A 22,393-nucleotide genomic window follows, 5' to 3' on the forward strand; every position below is an offset into this window, starting at 1 on the left:
AGCCAATCAACAAGCGTCATACTACTTGCCCCAAGAGGCCATCACAGCCATGCCTACTATTGGCATGGCTGTGATTGGCCAGAGCACCATGTGACCCAGCCTCTATTTAAGCTGGAGTCACATAGCGCCGCCCGTCACTCTGCTCTGATTAGCGTAGGGAGAGGTTGCGGCTGCGACAGTAGGGCGAGATTAGGCAGATTAACTCCTCCAAAGGACTTGATTAACTGATCGATCTGCAGCTGTGGATCATTGAGCTGCTGATCCTCAATTGCTCACTGTTTTTAGGCTGCACAGACCGTTTGTCAGTCTCATTTTTCTGGGGTGATCGGCGGCCATTTTGTGTCTTGTGGTGCGCCAGCACAAGCTGCGACCAAGTGCATTTAACCCTCAATGGTGTGGTTGTTTTTTGGCTAAAGCCTACATCAGGGTGAAGCTGTCACACCAAGTGCATTTAACCAGCAATAGTCTGTTCATTTTTTGGCCATATACAAAATCAGGGGCAAGCTGCGCCTGTCACCAAGTGCATTTAACCCTCAATGGTGTGGTTGTTTTTTGGCTAAAGCCTACATCAGGGTGAAGCTGTCACACCAAGTGCATTTAACCAGCAATAGTCTGTTCATTTTTTGGCCATATACAAAATCAGGGGCAAGCTGCGCCTGTCACCAAGTGCATTTAACCCTCAATGGTGTGGTTGTTTTTTGGCTAAAGCCTACATCAGGGTGAAGCTGTCACACCAAGTGCATTTAACCAGCAATAGTCTGTTCATTTTTTGGCCATATACAAAATCAGGGGCAAGCTGCGCCTGTCACCAAGTGCATTTAACCCTCAATGGTGTGGTTGTTTTTTGGCTAAAGCCTACATCAGGGTGAAGCTGTCACACCAAGTGCATTTAACCAGCAATAGTCTGTTCATTTTTTGGCCATATCCCAGTCTAATTCTGTCACTAAATCCATACCGGTCACCCAGCGCCTAAATACTAGGCCTCAAATTTATATCCAGCTAAATCTGTCCCTAGTGCTGTAGCTGGGCGAGTTATTTAGTGTCCGTTCAAGCACATTTCTTGTTCTGGGTTGAAATACAATTCCCAATTTAGCAATTTCATAATTTAGTGGTTCCTGCTATATCAGAGCTATTTGAAATCTATCCCAAAAAGGGTATATAATATTGAAGGTGCACATTGGGTCATTCAGAATAACTTCACACACACCCGCTACTGTGTATTTCCAAGTCTAATTCTGTCACTAAACCCATACCTGTCACCCAGCGCCTAAATACTAGGCCTCAAATTTAAATCCCTCTAAATCTCTCGTTACCCACCGCTGTACTGTTGTTGCTGGGCAAGATATTTAGTGTCCGTCAAAGCACATTTTTTGTTCTGGGTTGAAGTACAATTCCCAATTTAGCAATTTCATAATTTAGTGGTTTCTGCTATATCAGAGCTATTTGAAATCTATCCCTAAAAGGGTATATAATATTGAAGGTGCACATAGGGTCATTCAGAATAACTTCACACACACGCTTCTGTGCATTTCCAAGTCTAATTCTGTCACTAAATCCATACCGGTGACCCAGCGCCTAAATACTAGGCCTCAAATTTAAATCCCTCTAAATCTCTCGTTACCCACCGCTGTACTGTTGTTGCTGGGCAAGATATTTAGTGTCCGTCAAAGCACATTTTTTGTTCTGGGTTGAAGTACAATTCCCAATTTAGCAATTTCATAATTTAGTGGTTTCTGCTATATCAGAGCTATTTGAAATCTATCCCTAAAAGGGTATATAATATTGAAGGTGCACATAGGGTCATTCAGAATAACTTCACACACACGCTTCTGTGCATTTCCAAGTCTAATTCTGTCACTAAATCCATACCGGTGACCCAGCGCCTAAATACTAGGCCTCAAATTTAAATCCCTCTAAATCTCTCGTTACCCACCGCTGTACTGTTGTTGCTGGGCAAGATATTTAGTGTCCGTCAAAGCACATTTTTTGTTCTGGGTTGAAGTACAATTCCCAATTTAGCAATTTCATAATTTAGTGGTTCCTGCTATATCAGAGCTATTTGAAATCTATCCCAAAAAGGGTATATAATATTGAAGGTGCACATTGGGTCATTCAGAATAACTTCACACACACCCGCTACTGTGTATTTCCAAGTCTAATTCTGTCACTAAACCCATACCTGTCACCCAGCGCCTAAATACTAGGCCTCAAATTTAAATCCCTCTAAATCTCTCGTTACCCACCGCTGTACTGTTGTTGCTGGGCAAGATATTTAGTGTCCGTCAAAGCACATTTTTTGTTCTGGGTTGAAGTACAATTCCCAATTTAGCAATTTCATAATTTAGTGGTTTCTGCTATATCAGAGCTATTTGAAATCTATCCCTAAAAGGGTATATAATATTGAAGGTGCACATAGGGTCATTCAGAATAACTTCACACACACGCTTCTGTGCATTTCCAAGTCTAATTCTGTCACTAAATCCATACCGGTGACCCAGCGCCTAAATACTAGGCCTCAAATTTAAATCCCTCTAAATCTCTCGTTACCCACCGCTGTACTGTTGTTGCTGGGCAAGATATTTAGTGTCCGTCAAAGCACATTTTTTGTTCTGGGTTGAAGTACAATTCCCAATTTAGCAATTTCATAATTTAGTGGTTCCTGCTATATCAGAGCTATTTGAAATCTATCCCAAAAAGGGTATATAATATTGAAGGTGCACATTGGGTCATTCAGAATAACTTCACACACACCCGCTACTGTGTATTTCCAAGTCTAATTCTGTCACTAAACCCATACCTGTCACCCAGCGCCTAAATACTAGGCCTCAAATTTAAATCCCTCTAAATCTCTCGTTACCCACCGCTGTACTGTTGTTGCTGGGCAAGATATTTAGTGTCCGTCAAAGCACATTTTTTGTTCTGGGTTGAAGTACAATTCCCAATTTAGCAATTTCATAATTTAGTGGTTTCTGCTATATCAGAGCTATTTGAAATCTATCCCTAAAAGGGTATATAATATTGAAGGTGCACATAGGGTCATTCAGAATAACTTCACACACACGCTTCTGTGCATTTCCAAGTCTAATTCTGTCACTAAATCCATACCGGTCACCCAGCGCCTAAATACTAGGCCTCAAATTTATATCCCGCTGAATTTGAATACAATACATTGGGCCAAATAATATATTTGTTGTTGTGGTGAACCATAACAATGAGAAAAACATCTAGTAAGGGACGCGGACGTGGACATGGTCGTGGTGGTGTTAGTGGACCCTCTGGTGCTGGGAGAGGACGTGGCCGTTCTGCCACATCCACACGTCCTAGTGTACCAACTACCTCAGGTCCCAGTAGCCGCCAGAATTTACAGCGATATATGGTGGGGCCCAATGCCGTTCTAAGGATGGTAAGGCCTGAGCAGGTACAGGCATTAGTCAATTGGGTGGCCGACAGTGGATCCAGCACGTTCACATTATCTCCCACCCAGTCTTCTGCAGAAAGCGCACAGATGGCGCCTGAAAACCAACCCCATCAGTCTGTCACATCACCCCCATGCATACCAGGGAAACTGTCTCAGCCTCAAGTTATGCAGCAGTCTCTTATGCTGTTTGAAGACTCCGCTGGCAGGGTTTCCCAAGGGCATCCACCTAGCCCTTCCCCAGCGGTGAAAGACATAGAATGCACTGACGCACAACCACTTATGTTTCCTGATGATGAGGACATGGGAATACCACCTCAGCATGTCTCTGATGATGACGAAACACAGGTGCCAACTGCTGCGTCTTTCTGCAGTGTGCAGACTGAACAGGAGGTCAGGGATCAAGACTGGGTGGAAGACGATGCAGGGGACGATGAGGTCCTAGACCCCACATGGAATGAAGGTCGTGCCACTGACTTTCACAGTTCGGAGGAAGAGGCAGTGGTGAGACCGAGCCAACAGCGTAGCAAAAGAGGGAGCAGTGGGCAAAAGCAGAACACCCGCCGCCAAGAGACTCCGCCTGCTACTGACCGCCGCCATCTGGGACCGAGCACCCCAAAGGCAGCTTCAAGGAGTTCCCTGGCATGGCACTTCTTCAAACAATGTGCTGACGACAAGACCCGAGTGGTTTGCACGCTGTGCCATCAGAGCCTGAAGCGAGGCATTAACGTTCTGAACCTGAGCACAACCTGCATGACCAGGCACCTGCATGCAAAGCATGAACTGCAGTGGAGTAAACACCTTAAAACCAAGGAAGTCACTCAGGCTCCCCCTGCTACCTCTTCTGCTGCTGCCGCCTCGGCCTATTCTGCTGCTGCCGCCTCGGCCTCTTCCTCCGCCTCTGGAGGAACGTTGGCACCTGCCGCCCAGCAAACAGGGGATGTACCACCAACACCACCACCACCACCTCCGTCACCAAGCGTCTCAACCATGTCACACGCCAGCGTTCAGCTCTCCATCTCACAAACATTTGATAGAAAGCGTAAATTCCCACCTAGCCACCCTCGATCCCTGGCCCTGAATGCCAGCATTTCTAAACTACTGGCCTATGAAATGCTGTCATTTAGGCTGGTGGACACAGACAGCTTCAAACAGCTCATGTCGCTTGCTGTCCCACAGTATGTTGTTCCCAGCCGGCACTACTTCTCCAAGAGAGCCGTGCCTTCCCTGCACAACCAAGTATCCGATAAAATCAAGTGTGCACTGCGCAACGCCATCTGTAGCAAGGTCCACCTAACCACAGATACGTGGACCAGTAAGCACGGCCAGGGACGCTATATCTCCCTAACTGCACACTGGGTAAATGTAGTGGCAGCTGGGCCCCAGGCGGAGAGCTGTTTGGCGCACGTCCTGCCGCCGCCAAGGATCGCAGGGCAACATTCTTTGCCTCCTGTTGCCACCTCCTCCTTCTCGGCTTCCTCCTCCTCTTCTTCCACCTGCTCATCCAGTCAGCCACACACCTTCACCACCAACTTCAGCACAGCCCGGGGTAAACGTCAGCAGGCCATTCTGAAACTCATATGTTTGGGGGACAGGCCCCACACCGCACAGGAGTTGTGGCGGGGTATTGAACAACAGACCGACGAGTGGTTGCTGCCGGTGAGCCTCAAGCCCGGCCTGGTGGTGTGTGATAATGGGCGAAATCTCGTTGCAGCTCTGGGACTAGCCAATTTGACGCACATCCCTTGCTTGGCGCATGTGCTGAATTTGGTGGTGCAGAAGTTCATTCACAACTACCCCGACATGTCAGAGCTGCTGCATAAAGTGCGGGCCGTCTGTTCGCGCTTCCGGCGTTCACATCCTGCCGCTGCTCGCCTGTCTGCGCTACAGCGTAACTTCGGCCTTCCCGCTCACCGCCTCATATGCGACGTGCCCACCAGGTGGAACTCCACCTTGCACATGCTGGACAGACTGTGCGAGCAGCAGCAGGCCATAGTGGAGTTTCAGCTGCAGCACGCACGGGTCAGTCGCACTACAGAACAGCACCACTTCACCACCAATGACTGGGCCTCCATGCGAGACCTGTGTGCCCTGTTGCGCTGTTTCGAGTACTCCACCAACATGGCCAGTGGCGATGACACCGTTATCAGCGTTACAATACCACTTCTATGTCTCCTTGAGAAAACACTTAGGGCGATGATGGAACAGGAGGTGGCCCAGGAGGAGGAGGAGGAGGATGAGGAAGAGGGGTCATTTTTAGCACTTTCAGGCCAGTCTCTTCGAAGTGACTCAGAGGGAGGTTTTTTGCAACAGCAGAGGCCAGGTACAAATGTGGCCAGCCAGGGCCCACTACTGGAGGACGAGGAGGACGAGGATGAGGAGGAGGTGGAGGAGGATGAGGATGAAGCATGGTCACAGCGGGGTGGCACCCAACGCAGCTCGGGTCCATCACTGGTGCGTGGCTGGGGGGAAAGGCAGGACGATGACGATACGCCTCCCACAGAGGACAGCTTGTCCTTACCCCTGGGCAGCCTGGCACACATGAGCGACTACATGCTGCAGTGCCTGCGCAACGACAGCAGAGTTGCCCACATTTTAACCTGTGCGGACTACTGGGTTGCCACCCTGCTGGATCCACGCTACAAAGACAATGTGCCCACCTTACTTCCTGCACTGGAGCGTGATAGGAAGATGCGCGAGTACAAGCGCACGTTGGTAGACGCGCTACTGAGAGCATTCCCAAATGTCACAGGGGAACAAGTGGAAGCCCAAGGCCAAGGCAGAGGAGGAGCAAGAGGTCGCCAAGGCAGCTGTGTCACGGCCAGCTCCTCTGAGGGCAGGGTTAGCATGGCAGAGATGTGGAAAACTTTTGTCAACACGCCACAGCTAACTGCACCACCACCTGATACGCAACGTGTTAGCAGGAGGCAACATTTCACTAACATGGTGGAACAGTACGTGTGCACACCCCTCCACGTACTGACTGATGGTTCGGCCCCATTCAACTTCTGGGTCTCTAAATTGTCCACGTGGCCAGAGCTAGCCTTTTATGCCTTGGAGGTGCTGGCCTGCCCGGCAGCCAGCGTTTTGTCTGAACGTGTATTCAGCACGGCAGGGGGCGTCATTACAGACAAACGCAGCCGCCTGTCTACAGCCAATGTGGACAAGCTGACGTTCATAAAAATGAACCAGGCATGGATCCCACAGGACCTGTCCGTCCCTTGTCCAGATTAGACATTAACTACCTCCCCATAACCATATATTATTGGACTCCAGGGCACTTCCTCATTCAATCCTATTTTTATTTTCATTTTACCATTATATTGCGATGCTACCCAAAGTTGAATGAACCTCTCCTCTGCCTGTGTGCTAGGCCTAAATATATGCCAATGGACTGTTGCAGTGGTGGCTGACATGAAGCCTGATTCTCTGCTATGACATGCAGACTAATTCTCTGCTGACATGAAGCCAGATTGTCTGTTACGGGACCTCTCTCCTCTGCCTGGGTGCTGGGCCTAAATTTATGACAATGGACTGTTGCAGTGGTGGCTGACGTGAAGCCTGATTCTCTGCTATGACATGCAGACTGATTCTCTGCTGACATGAAGCCAGATCGTCTGTTACGGGACCTCTCTGCTCTGCCTGTGTGCTAGGCCTAAATATATGCCAATGGACTGTTGCAGTGGTGGGTGACGTGAAGCCTCATTCTCTGCTATGACATGCAGACTGATTCTCTGCTGACATGAAGCCAGATTGTCTGTTACGGGACCTCTCTGCTCTGCCTGTGTGCTAGGCCTAAATATATGCCAATGGACTGTTGCAGTGGTGGGTGACGTGAAGCCTCATTCTCTGCTATGACATGCAGACTGATTCTCTGCTGTCATGAAGCCAGATTGTCTGTTACGGGACCTCTCTGCTCTGCCTGTGTGCTAGGCCTAAATATATGCCAATGGACTGTTGCAGTGGTGGGTGACGTGAAGCCTCATTCTCTGCTATGACATGCAGACTGATTCTCTGCTGACATGAAGCCAGATTGTCTGTTACGGGACCTCTCTGCTCTGCCTGTGTGCTAGGCCTAAATATATGCCAATGGACTGTTGCAGTGGTGGGTGACGTGAAGCCTCATTCTCTGCTATGACATGCAGACTGATTCTCTGCTGTCATGAAGCCAGATTGTCTGTTACGGGACCTCTCTGCTCTGCCTGTGTGCTAGGCCTAAATATATGCCAATGGACTGTTGCAGTGGTGGGTGACGTGAAGCCTCATTCTCTGCTATGACATGCAGACTAATTCTCTGCTGACATGAAGACAGATTCTCTGTTACGGGACCTCTCTCCTCTGCCTGTGTGCTAGGCCTAAATATATGCCAATGGACTGTTGCAGTGGTGGCTGACGTGAAGCCTCATTCTCTGCTATGACATGCAGACTAATTCTCTGCTGACATGAAGACAGATTCTCTGTTACGGGACCTCTCTCCTCTGCCTGGGTGCCGGGGCCTAAATATCTGAGAATGGACTGTTCCAGTGGTGGGTGACGGGAAGCCAGATTCTCTGCTATGGAACCTCTCTCCAATTGATTTTGGTTAATTTTTATTTATTTAATTTTTATTTTAATTAATTTCCCTATCCACATTTGTTTGCAGGGGATTTACCTACATGTTGCTGCCTTTTGCAGCCCTCTAGCCCTTTCCTGGGCTGTTTTACAGCCGTTTTAGTGCCGAAAAGTTCGGGTCCCCATTGACTTCAATGGGGTTCGGGTTCGGGACGAAGTTCGGATCGGGTTCGGATCCCGAACCCGAACATTTCCGGGATGTTCGGCCGAACTTCTCGAACCCGAACATCCAGGTGTTCGCTCAACTCTAGTCATCAGTATAAAAGCCTAAGAAAACCCCATTAAACAATATTAAACAGCTGCCTTTTCACTCTACAAATGGATGAGGTGAGTATTATTATTATTTTTCATTGTTTAACCCCTAAAAGCCCTCAATTTTCATCTCAGATGCCACGATGAACTGTGCCCGCTGCTTACAAAGAAATTCGCTTCCTGATGAAGTAATTCGTCACTAAGCCAATTTCTTTGTGAAATTTGGCGAAGCCGCCGAATCAAAGTTTTGTAATCGTCGCTTATCTATAGTAAGAACTTCTTTCGTTTTCACTCATCATTTGTTCATTTCTTTTGATTTCTTTTGATTACTTTTGATTACTTTGTTGCTTGTTACTCCCTCAGTTGTGCGGTGCTGAGGAATAGGGCACCAGTAATAAGCTTAATAAAGATGACTTTTGTTAGGAATTCAGCAGATTTTTGCTTGTCTGTATTGCTTCATCCAAAGCTCATTTTCTGTTCACAGAAATCTGTATTTCCACATCAGTTACTATAACACCCTGTTGTCTCTATAAAATGCCAGCTTTCTAATGGCTATGCTTATGATTATGGATCCACTGTGTCGACGGCACATGCTGCATACTGCTAGTGTAAGAAATAATTCATGAATATCCATTATTCTCTGCGCCCTATAAAACTATATGATAAGGACGCATACTTTACTTTAAACTTCCCCTTGATGTAGGCACATGTCCATGTAATCTCAGTTGCTCCATTCCACACATTACTTAGTGAGGTTGACAGGTCACTGCTATGAATCAGGTTGTCACCAGAGAGCACAATGAGTCCCATTTCTTTCAGACGGAGGGCCCCTTTAAGTCACATTATCTCCTAATAATCCATTAAGCCGTGTTTAATGCTTCCAGTCGTTTAGGGAATTTCACCCAACTATCAAACTTGCAAACAGAAGACAAATGTTTGCCCTAGAGATCTATAATGAACGCCATAAGATTTGCATTATGCGGCAAACTGTGAAAATACAGAAGTTTATATCAACTACCAGCAAACAAAATATTAATAAATAGACCGTACAATGCTAATGACACCATCACCCTTGTCACTGATGAGCCCTTCTGGGTACGACACTGTGCACTTCTCTATATAAGCTCATTGTCTTTCTGATTCATGCCTGTCTGTGTGTTCACCCTTCATTAATATGCATAGTTATGCAGATTTTAAATTACCATTTTTCTGGAAATACATAGAAACCAAGATTACAGAAATAGAACAAAATCATAAACAGTTTGTACGCAAGATAATTACTCATACGTGCAAAGCATGATGTAAAAAATAAATAAGATAATGCATTTAAAGAAATTCTGGTGGTGATTTAACTCACAACATGCAGAAGAGATACAAGGGGGTGCTGGCATTTCTGACAATGATGTGCATTTCATTTCTTATTCTACTTAATATCTAGTTAAAGGAGACGTAATCCATCAACATGTCATCTCACACCCATGATGTATTCAAGTTCCCACCACCAGGGTGCAGCAGAGAGCACCTCAGAGATGAGATTGGATACAATTTATAATTTATGTAGCTTATATATTATTTAAAAGGACCCTGTCACCTGTCACCATCTCCATAAACTACCGTAAGGCATAAATGGTATAAAGGACGCTGTGTTCAGCTCTGAACCCAGACATATGCCAGTTTTCACCCAGGCAGCCCCTCTGACATAGGCATTGGATCATTTCATGCTCTGATGCTCTCCTTTCCCCTGCACTGAATCTGTCAGGGCATTTTATCAAGACCCGGTGATATACCAGGCTCTCCATGGGTAAAGCTAGACAAAGGCTTACGCCTAGCAGTGAGCCCACTGATGTCATCGGCACTAATGGGCGGGCTTTAGCGCTGCCCTAGCCTGTAAAACGGCTAGGGCAACGCTAAAGCCCATCCATCAGTGTCGGTGATGTCATCGGGAACACTGCTAGGCAGAAGCCTCCACCTAGCTTTACCTATGGAGAGCCTGGTATGTCACCAGATCTCCAGAAAAAGCTTTTGCTCAGCGCTATTCAGCATAGGGCAAAGAAGAGCATTGTAGCATGAAATGATCAAATTATTTTGTCAAAAGGGCTGCCTGGGTGAAAAGGGAGATATGTCTGGGTTCAGCTCTGAACCTGGACAACCTCTTTAAATGTAGAATATTAGGGAATGACTATTTAAAAGATTTAAAAGAGTGATCCATCTTTTCTTACAAATAATATATCCTTTGGATAGGTCATCAGCATCTGATCGGCAAGGATCCAACATCTGGGACCCCTGCCGATCAGCTGTTTGAGAAGACAGTGGTGCTCACGGTAGTGCCTCTGCCTTTCTTCCTGCTTTGAGCAGGCCAGTGATGTCATGACTATAGGTCACTTGGCCTGGGTGCAGCTCAGCCCTATTGAAATGAATGGGGCTGAGCTGGACCCAGGCTAAATGACCCATAGCCATGACGTCACTGGCCTGCGAGAAGGCTGCGACACTCCTGCAAGGACTACTACCTTCTCAAACAGCTGATTGGTGGGGATTCCAGGTATCAGACCCCCACTGATCAGATACTGATGACCAATGCAGGGGAAAGGTCATCAATAGAGATGAGCAAATTTTTCAAAAATTTGATTCGGCAGTTCGATCCAAATGTATTTGCGGCGAATCATGTTAAAAAACACCTATTTCCTGGCTGCAGAGAGCCTTTATAGTGGTGTAGAACACTGTGCCTTGCAGCAACACGCATAGGGAGTCTGCTGTGGTAGTTAAATAATAATGTTAGTCTGTATGACATGCACATGACAGGTGTCGCTCTTAGAATCACTGCACACTTCACTTATTGGGGCAGTCATGAGGCTAAAAGAAGCGCACTCCTTTTACACCGTCTTCAGTTGATTCCACATACATGTCTACAGAACCTGTTCTATTAAACGCTTATACAAGTAGAGCCCCCCAACAGAGTAGAGAGGGTGTCATCAGTAAGTTTGTGTTGACGCAAAGAAAGACCGGCACTCACTGTATCTAGATGTCTTTATTGTCACATACAATCTGTGACGCGTTTTGACTCACATCTGGAGCCTTTCTCAAACGTATAGGATGTGGTACAAACAAAGTAAATCCACGGCATTTAAATAGACTGCCAAGGCGGAAGTGACATCATATTACCATGGTGATAGAATAAACAAAACAATTAAAGTCCATGGTGAGGTGGAAGCAGCATGAGGAGACCACAGAGTGGCCCAATGACAGAGCCTGGAGGTGAAGGCAGCATCAGGAGGAGGCCACAGAGTGGCACAATGACAGTGTAGAGGTAGTGCCAGCATCAGGAAGCCACAGAGTGGCAGAATGACAGAGTGTGGAGGGGGTGGCAGCATCAGGAGGCCACAGAGTTGCGCAATCAGGAGAGCCCAGAGTGACCCTGTAACAGAGTGGGGAGGTGGCAGCAGCATCAGGAGACCACAGAGTGGCAAAGTGTCACATTTTGTAGAGGTGACAGCAGAATCAGGAGACCACAAAGTGGCAAGGTGACATAGTGTGGAGGTGGCAGCAGCATCAAGAGAGCACAGAGTGACCTGGTAACAGAGTGGGGAGGTGGAAGCAGCATCAGGAGACCACCAAGTGGCAAAGTGACATATTGTGGAGGTGACATCAGAATCAGGAGACCACAGAGTGGCAAGGTGGCATAGTGTGGAGGTGGCAGCAGCATCAAGAGAGCACAGAGTGACCTGGTAACAGAGTGGGGAGGTGGCAGCAGCAGCATCAGGAGACCACAGAGTGGCAAAGTGACATATTGTAGAGGTGACAGCAGAATCAGGATACCACAAAGTGGCAAGGTGACATAGTGTGGAGGTGGCAGCAGCACCAAGAGACCACAGAGTGACCTCGTAACAGAGTGGGGAGGTGGGTCGCAATATGAGTACCAGCTGAAGATGGTTGGTGAAAGAAGGAGCACTCGGCATCAGATGTGTGGCATCAGGTGGGTGGAAGCATCAGAATAGTAGCTGAGGCAGGTAGCCAGAAGAAACCGGTCTCTTTTGTCGTGTGTTGGTGTGGCACCATGTATGATCTAGTCTGATGCATCAGGCATAGGTGGGTGGAAATCCTGGCTGATCCATGCCTGATTCATCTTGACAAGGGTAAGTCTCTCCACATTTTGGGTGGACAGGCGAGTTCTTCTTGGGGTAACAATGGCCCCCGCCGCACTAAACACCCGCTCTGATGCGGCCACAAATCTAGTTTGGCTGCCCAGTAGTCCAGCGGATCTTCAATGTGGAGTGGCAGGGTACTGTCCAAGTATGCCACCACCTGCTGGTTCAGGACATGAAGCAGTGGAATTACGTTGTTCACCCCGTAGTCCTGGCGACAGACAAATAACGTGGCCTCCTCAAAGGGCCTGAGCAAACGGCAGGTGTCATGCATGAGCTGCCACTGGCTGATATCAAAAGTTACACAGAGGAGTAATCCTGTCCGCTGGGATCATCAAGAAATTGTTTATGGCCTTTCTCTGTTCGTATAGTCGGGCCAACATATGGAGGGTGGAATTCCAACTGGTGGAAACCTCGCATATCAGCCTATGTTGGGGGATGCCGTTCTGCCGAAGCAGCTCAAGGAGGGTGTCCTTTGTGGTGTACATGTGGCTGAAGTGCATGCAAAGTTTCCTGGTCATTTTTAGGATGTCTTGCAGACGGGTGGAAGACTTCAGGAACCTCTTAACAACCAGATTGAACAAGTGTGCCATGCCGGGGGTGCATGGCTCAGGCCTCCTTGACGCAGCGCTAACACCATGATCTTCTTGTTGTCGGTCACCATGGTTCCGATTTTGATTTGTCACAGAAAAAGCCAGGATTCGATTTCTTGATGAAGGACACGGAGCAGTTCCTCCCCTGTGTGACTCTGTTTGCCCAGGTAAACGACGTGCAGAATAGTGTGACACTACTGTGCCCTGCACATGTGGTATGCTGGAGGGGCACTGTGACTTGTACCTGTAGTAAAGGCTGAGGACACGGTAGAGGATGAGGAGGAAGAGGCAGACATTGTCGCAGGACCAACGGCGTGACAACGTGGAGGCAAAAGCAGCATCACCTGGCCAAGTTGCTGGTGTGGCATCACCCAGTCAGCCGTAAAGGACATGTATTGTCTCTGACCGTAGGTACAGCTCCACACGTCGGTGCTGACGTGCACTTTGGCAGACACCGACAGGCTCAAGGACTGGCCCACTTTCTGTTCTACATGTGTGTGCAGGACTGGTACTGCCTTTTTGGCAAAGAAATGACGGCTTGGGACTCTCCACCTCGGCTCGGCACAAGCCATCAGTTTTCTGAAAGGTGCAGAGTCCACCACTTTTTAAAGGCAGGAACTGCAGCACCAGCAACTTGGACAGGAGCACATTCAGCTGTATACTGTTGTCTCTTGGCAATCACTTCGGTAATCGATTGCTGATGGAATGACTGACGAGGAGGAGCAGGAGTATCAGGACCAGCAGATGATGGGAATGACAGACAGCTCACTTCGGCTAAGGTGGTGGAGCCTTGACTGCCTGAAACCGGGTGTGTTCCACTGGGTGATGCAGCAGTTGCTGCAGCAGGCTGGACCACCACATCGGAGACACGGTTCTCCCAGGCTACTTTACGGTGACGTTGCATATGTTGACATTGGCTCCCTTGCCACACTTCACCTTCTGCCCACAGATTCTACATATTGCCATGTTCACCTCCTCTGGCGGCTTAACAAAAAAACTGCCACACCGCCGAGTAGGTGATTTTACCCCCAACAGTCCGCGCTGACTGACTGCCTCCGCCAACTGACTGACTGTACCACTACTTTCTGGGCAGGTAGGCTCCTGCGAAGTGGGTGGTCTACCCTGGGCATGTTTGGCTAACTCCTGCTAACTGCTGCTAACTGCTGCCACCCTGCTAACTCCCGACCACACTAGCGACTTGCTGGCTCTGCCGCTGCCTCACGGGTAAGCTGCCACCCTCTTCTCCCGATGATGATGAAGCCCCTTCGTCACCCGGCTCCCAAGTGCGATCAGCTACGCCATCAAAATCGAGTACTGCATGCACACCACTGATGTCCCCCTTAACAGTCTCTGGGTCAGGAGCCTCACCACTAGAGATGGTCTTGCAGTTCACCCCGCGGTCGGTTTGCGGAGAACTTTGCACGTTCGTTATTCATATGGCGATATTTGCGACAGCCATATTCTTTTACATTGTGAAGAACGTTGACCCATGACACATCCATCAGGTGGTACAGGACAGTCAATTGAGACGTTTCAGCACATGGACATACCCCCTACCTTATAAATAAACCTGATCTGGGCGCCATTTTACATTCAGTCTTTTGCCAGTGTAGGGAGAGGTTGCTGTGTGGAGCAGGGACAGACTGTTAGGGACACAAATCGCTAGCTAATAGGGCCACAAAAGTACTTTTAAGGACTGGTATAGGTGTGCTATCGATAGGTGTGACATGCTGAGGGGTGTAATATACTTTCTAACATAGAAAGTATATTATAGTGCAATTGTATTGATACTGCAGCCACACAGAGTGCCAAATACTATTTCAACAAATAATTTCTATTGGTGTGATTTACCAGTTGCCCCCCCAAAAAACCTGATTGGGGCAGGGGTGTTATTCACCAATAATATACATTCTATATAGTGCATTTGGGTAGTGCAGCATTTGTCTGCGGTTTTGCTGCGTTACCGCATCTACACAGAGTGAAAACCACTATTTGAAGAGATCATTTCTACTGGTGTGATTTACTAGTTGCCCCCCAAAAAAACTGATTGAGGCAGGGGTGTGATATACCTTCTTCCACAAATACTGCTCTCCTATAGGGACTTTTGTGACAGGGTCATTTTGAAAATGACAGGCAGAGGAAGAGGCATGCCATTCCACAGGGGTGGTAGGGGTCGGGCAGGTGCACCAGGCCGGAGCCTAAGAGGGAAGTTGCAGAAGGTGTGTGCAATTACGTCAAAGGACGCACCAGACTTGGTTAAGTGGCTCACTCAACCTTCCGCTTCTGCACCCTCCTCATCTTCTCTATCTGTACACTCTTCACTCTCTGTTGTGTCCCCCCCCAAAGACACCACCACCACCACCATATCCCCTCCGCTCAAGTCAGAGGAATTATTTTCCCATACATTCCAAGACCTTTCTGATGCGCAGCCATTCTTGGCATCGGATCAGGAAGAGGAGGTATCAACGGTCACCACCCAGCAGTCTGACGACAGTACCCAGATCAGCCCAAGGAGGGTGATCCCCGCTGTTGCTGCCTACTCCAAGATCTCTAATGTCAGTGGTGGTGAAGGTGACGAATCCGATGATGATGTGTCGATGGACGTCACGTGGGTGCCCACAAGAGAGGAAGAGGAGGGGAGTTCAGAGGGAGAGATAGAGCAGCAGATAGGGAGGAGAAGCAGGCAGAACTTACAGTGCACAGGAGGCAAAAAGCAGACTGCTAATGTATCTGGAACGAAACATCCAACATGCACGGGCACATCTGGCGCTCCCAGGACGCCGGCACATGGCTCCGCAGTGTGGGCTTTTTTTAATGTGTCCGCTGCTGACAATAGTGTTGCCGTCTGCATCCTGTGCTGTCAACGCATAAGTCGCGGTAAGCCCAACACTCACCTAGAGACAACCGCCTTAAGAAGGCACCTGGCCTCCCATCACCGAGCCCAGTGGGAGCAACACCATCAGAACCCACAAAGCCACACTCCCGGCGCTCACCGTCCTGCCTCTTCTCCTTCTCCTCTCTCCTCCCAGTTATCCTCCACTCCACCTTCCACAGTGCTATCGTTGCGTTCATCTGGCAAAAGGCAGGCTTCATTGCTCCAAAGAGCAAAAAAACATGATGATGCCAGATAACCCTCTTGCCCAACGGCTGACCGCTGGCTTGTCAGAACTGCTAGCCCGCCAACTACTGCCATAAAAATTGGTGGACTCAGAGGCCCTTAGAAAATTTGTGGCCATTGGAACACCGGAATGGAAGGTCCCCGGAAGGAAATATTTCTCCCAGAAGGGCATCCCAGAGCTATATGGCCACGTTCAGCAGCACGTGAATGTATCTCTGGCACACAGTGACGGTGCCGAGATACATCTGACCACAGACACGTGGTCTAGCAAACATGGGCAGGGAAGGTATATAACTTTTACTGCCCACTGGGTGAACCTTCTGACGGGCGTCAAGCATGTAACCCTTGGCACCCGTGTAGATTTGGTTTTACCACCTTGGATTGCATGCAGGCCTGCCTCTTCTTCTCCTCCTCCTACTCCATCCTCCCTCTCCTCCTCGGCTGACTCCTCCTTTTCCGCTGCTACCGTCTCTTTCGCTGCGTCGCCCAAGATCCCCAGAACCTATTCGACGTGCCAGGTGAGACGTTGCCATGCTGTGCTGCATCTGTTGTGCCTGGAAGCCAAGAGCCACACCGGTCCTGCACTCCTTTGAGCTTTGCGGTCACAGGCAAATCAGTGGCTAACCACGCTCAATTTGACAGTTGGTAAAGTGATGTGCGACAACAGTGCCAATCTGCTGAGCGCACTGAAACAGGGAAAAATGACACACGTGCCATGCATGGCACACATCCTGAACTTAGTCGTGCAGTGATTTGTTGCCAAATACCCCGGGGTCCAGGAAGTCTTACAGCAGGCCAGGAAAATCTCTGGCCATTTGAGAAGATCTTACACGGCCATGGCTCGCCTTGCTGACATTCAGCGGTGACCCCACCTGCCTGTCAGACGTCTGATTTGTGACTGCCCGACGCAATGGAACTCCACCTTGTATATGCTTGATAGGCTGCTCCAGCAGAAACATGCAATTAATAACTACCTGTACGAACTCTGCGGCAGGACAGGTTCTGTTTTTTTTTTTCACCGCGCCAGTGGCTGCTCATGTGCAATACATCCAGACTTCTGCGGCCATTTGATGAGATCACCAAACTGGTCAGTCGCAGCGAAGGCGCCCTCAGTGACATCGTACCTTGCGCCTTCTTTCTGGAGCGTTCATTACTTCATGTCATTGATCAAACCGGAAGAGGAGCAGGTAGATGAGGAAGTCAAAATGCTGGATGAATTCCCAGGGGGGGGGCTACTGAGACAAGTCAACAACAGGAGTCTGAAGAGGAGTCAGAGGAGGATGGTGCCGGGGCGGAGGAGGAGCAAGAAGAGCATGTTTAAGGCCCCCTGCACACGATCAGGATTGCGTGCGGATTTTCCGCACGGATTTGCATGCGGAGAATCCGCACCGTAGGTCATGTACATTGTATTCTATGAGAATTTGAAATTCTCAATGCACACGATGCATATTTTTGGCGCGCGGATTTTGACCTGCGGTGCGGATTTTAAAATCCGCGACATGTCAATTAATTTTGTTTTTCCTGACCGGATTTTCTTAATTCACTTAGTGAAATCCGCATCCGGAAAATCCGCACCGAATCCGCACCAAATCCGCACACAAATCCGCATGCAAATCCGCACCAATTAATGCGGATTGACCGCACGGATTTGCCTGTGAACACCTGCGGATTTCAGTGCGGATTCTCCGCACATGAATCCTGAACGTGTGCATGTAGCCTTAAATGTTTCTGGGATCCCTGGTGTTGTCCGTGGATGGGGGGGAGAATGAGGACGACATTACGAGGGGGGATCGTGACCTATAAGCGCACTCGCCTAGCTCAGGACAATGTGGACTACCTCACATTTCTAAAAATGAATGACGCATGGATCTCGGAGGAAATCAACACATGTGACGAGTCGACCATGTTTGAATGAAATTCCGCATGACAGCCCACAAATATCTGCCACCACCCAGAACAAATCATGGTCCCTGTCTTAGGTAAATACAGCGGCATAAAAGGCCTTTTATGTCCGTTGAATGCCTAATTTTTTAGGCCTGTACTGGCCGACAGTTACATATTTATCCTGTGACCGCCTAATGTACCTCTAGCCACAGAATCCAAAGTTCTTTGCTGTCAGGTGAACGCCTATTGGCTCATTTTTGGGGCCTGTACTGGCCAACATTTACATATTTATCCTGTGACCGCCTAATGTACCTCCAGCCACAGAATCCCAAATTGTTTGCTGTCAGGTGAATGCCTATTGGCTAATTTTTGGGGCCTGTACTGGCCGACAGTTACATATTTATCCTGTGAACACCTAATGTACCTCCAGCCACAGAATCCAAAGTTCTTTGCTGTCAGGTGAATGCCTATTGGCAAATTTTTGGGGCCTGCACTGACCGACAGTTACATATTTATCCTGTGACCGCCTAATGTACCCCCAGCCACAGAATCCAAAGTTCTTTGCTGTCAGGTGAATGCCTATTGACTAATTTTTGGGGCCTGTACTGGCCGACAGTTACATATTTATCCTGTGACCGCCTAATGTACCTCCAGCTACAGAATCCCAAATTGTTTGCTGTCAGGTGAATGCCTATTGGCTAATTTTTGGGGCCTGTACTGGCCTACAGTTGCATATTTATCCTGTGACCACCTAATGTACCTCCAGCCACAGAATCCAAAGTTCTTTGCAGTCAGGTGAACGCCTATTGACTAATTTTTGGGGCCTGTACTGGCCGACAGTTACATATTTATACTGTGACCGCCTAATGTACCTCCAGCCACAGAATCCTACAAAGTTCTTTGCTGTCAGGTAAATGCCTATTGGCTAACTCTTGGGCCTGCACTTGCCAACAGTTAAATTTTTATCCTGTGACCATCTAGTGTACCTCCAGCCACAGAATCCTACAAAGTTGTGTGCTGTCAGGTGAATGCCTATTGGCAAATTTTTGGGGCCTAAAGGCGTAAAGGGCAAGCTCAGGCCATGTGCCCAATTTGGAGACCCAAAAGTTAAATGGGGGCAGACCCATCAGTCAGTCTGTGTAGGCGTGTGTACAAGTACTGTTCCACCATGTTGCTGAAATGCTGCCTCCTGCTAAGATGTTCCGTATCAGCTGGTGGCGCTGGTTCTTGTGGAGTGCTGACAAAGCTTTTCCACATTTCGGCCATGCTAACTCTCCCTTCTGAGGAGCTGGTGGTGCCCCAGCTGCGTTGGCGACTTCTTCCTCTTCCTTTGCCTTGTGCTTCCACTGAGCCCCCGCTGTTAGGTGGGAATGCCATCAGCAGCGCGTCTTCCAGTGTGTGTTTGAACTCGCACATCTTCCCATCATGCTCCAGTGACGGAATTAAGGAAGGCACGTTGTCCTTGTAGCGGGGATACAGCAGGGTAGCCACCCAGTAATCAGCACTAGTTAGAATGTGGGAAACTCAGTGGTCGTTGCACAGGCACTGCAGCATGTAGTTGCTCATGTGTGCCAGGCTGCCCAGAGGCAACGACAAGCTGTCCTCTGTGGGAGGTGTATCATCTGTGTCCTCTGTATCCCCCACGCCACGCTCCAGTGGTGGCCAAGAGCTGCTTTGGGTGCCATCTTGCTGTTAACACAGTTTCTCCTCCTCGTCATCCTCCTCATACTCCAGAACGGTGTCCTGGCTGGACAGTTGTGTACCTGGCCTCTGTTGGTGCAGGAAACCACCCTCCGAGCCACTTGTGAATGACTGGCCTGATAACCCTGGAAATGACCCCTCTTCCTCCTCCTCTTCCTCCTTTGCCACATCCTCTTCCATCATGGTCAGAAGCGTTTTTTCAAAGAGACATAGAAGTGGGATAGTAACGCTGAGGATAGCGTCATTGGCACTAGCCATGTTGGTGGAGTACTCGAAACAGCGCAACACGGCACACACATCCCGCATGGAGGCCCACTCGTTGGTGCTGAAGTGGGTCTGTTTCGCAGAGCGACTCACCCGTGCGTGCTGCAGTTGAAACTCCACTATCGCCTGCTACTGCTTGCACAGTCTCTCCAGCATGTGCAAGGTGGAGTTTCATCTTGTGGGTAAGTTGCATATGAGGCGGTAAGCGGGAAGGCCGAAGTTACACTGTAGTGCAGACAGGCGAGCAGCAGCAGGGTGAGAATGCCAAAAGCACGCAAAGACGGCCCGCACTTTCTGCAGCAGCTCTGACATATCGGGGTAATTTTTCAGGAAGCTATGCACCATCAAATTCAGCACATGCGCCAGGCAAGGGATGTGCGTCAAACCGGTTAGGCCCAGAGCTGCTACGAGATTTCGCCCATTATCGCACACCACCAGGCCGGGCTTGAGGCTCAGTGGCACCAACCACTCATCGGTCTGTTGTTCCATGCCTGTCCACAGCTCCTGCGCGTTGTGTGGTTTTTCCCCCAAACAGATGAGTTTCAAAACAGCCTGCTGTTATTTACCCCTGGCTGTGCTGAAGTTGGAGGTGCAGGTATTACGCTGACCGAATGAGGAGGCGATAGAGGAGGAAGCGGAGGAGGAGGCAACAGGAGGCAATGAGAAACTTCCTGCAATTCTCAGTGGCGGAAGGACATGAGCCAAACAGCTATCGACCTCAGGCCCAGCCGCCACTGCATTAACCCACTGTGCAGTTAGGAAGATATAACATCCCTGACCGTGCTTACTGGTCCACGTATCGGTAGTTATGTGCTCACCTGTTTTTGTCTGCCACTTGTTTGTGCAGGGCAGGAATGGCTCGTCTGGAAAAGTAGTGGCGGCTGGGAACCACGTACTGTGTGACAGCCACCGCGATAAGGTGTTTAAAAGTCTCCGTCTCTACCAGATGGAATGACACCATTTCAAAGGCCAGGAATTTTGAAATGCTGGCATTCAGGGCCAGGGATTGCTGGTGAGTAGGGGGGTACTTCTTCTTTCGCTCCAGTGTTTGGGGAATGGGCAGCTGAACGCTTCCATGAGACAGTGTGGACATGCTGGGTGACAGTGGTGTTGTTGCTGAGTCTGCTGACACATCCTCTGTTTGTGGAGTGGCAGGTGCCACTGTAACTCCAGAGGGGGAAGAAGAGGCCAAGACTGCAGCAGAAGAAGCAGGAGGAGCCTGAGATCTTTCATGGTTTTTGAGGTGTGTACTCAACTGCAGCTCGCGCTTTGCATTTAGATTCCTGGTCATGCAGGTGGTGATCAAGTTTAGAACATTTATGCCTCGCTTCAGGCTCTGATTGTGCAATGAGCAGGACACTGGTACGATGGCCAATGATGCAGTGGGTCAGGATATGTGTATATAAGTTTATGGTTTGTTTGTAACGCCAATTGCAGTTTGCACAGGTACTGTAGCAGGGCCCTTTAAGATGTTATAGCTCATGTACCAGGCGAGGAATGCCAGAGGGGGATAATGTCTCTGTGTAATGTCAACGGTGTCTCCTACCTTGGTACAGCTGGACTCCTGGATCCTGGCTCACTTGCAATAAAATGAGTATTGTTAATAGGAGTAACTGAGGAACTTTGGTAATAGTAAATGAAATCCAGACTGGTAATATAATCCAACTTGTCTTTGCTGAATGGCAGCTTTAAATCCATACAAGTTACAGCATAAGTCTTTAGGTCCCAGCAGGTGTAGGCAATGTATGGCAGGGATCAATATCTCTTCTGCTTCTATACTATGTGCCTGGAGAATCTGGCAGGTATCTATCTTCTGCTCTGTCTTCTGCTTGTAATGGGCCTGACTAGCTGAGGAGGAATTTGGCTTCTCCTGGACTCTGGATATGTACTCACAGCTTGGCTCACAGGGAATGCTTCTTCCTGGAGGCTGGAGGTATCTGCTTTTCTTGTCAACCAGCTGAGGCAGATGGCTCAGGCTGGGAAGAGTGATCTTTGGCCTCAGCCGAGGCGAGATCCTGACTTGGGATCCCTGTTTCTGGGAGCTCCTACTAACACAGCCTACCCCAGGCGGGGTAGCTGGTACACTAACTAAACTTCCTTCTCCTCCCCATGAGACAGGACATGGGACCAGCCCACTTCTGCTCACAGAGAAGGGGGAGTTAAAACTGGAATGAACTATTCCAGTCTAGCAATACTAAACTGGCTATGGACCTGATCACACATTGCTGCCACCTGCTGGTGTACAGGGAAATTACAGCATAATATAAAACAGGCCTAGAAATACATTAAATGAAATTAATAACAATATACTTATAGAGACGGACAATAAAATTACACTTAACATGTTGTAGCAAGGAAAGAGAGTTAAGTGACATACTTCGGGATGTTACATTTATACAGCGTGCAAACCACTCGC

Source organism: Bufo gargarizans, chromosome 9 (assembly GCF_014858855.1).
Source record: "Bufo gargarizans isolate SCDJY-AF-19 chromosome 9, ASM1485885v1, whole genome shotgun sequence".
NCBI lineage: Eukaryota > Metazoa > Chordata > Amphibia > Anura > Bufonidae > Bufo > Bufo gargarizans.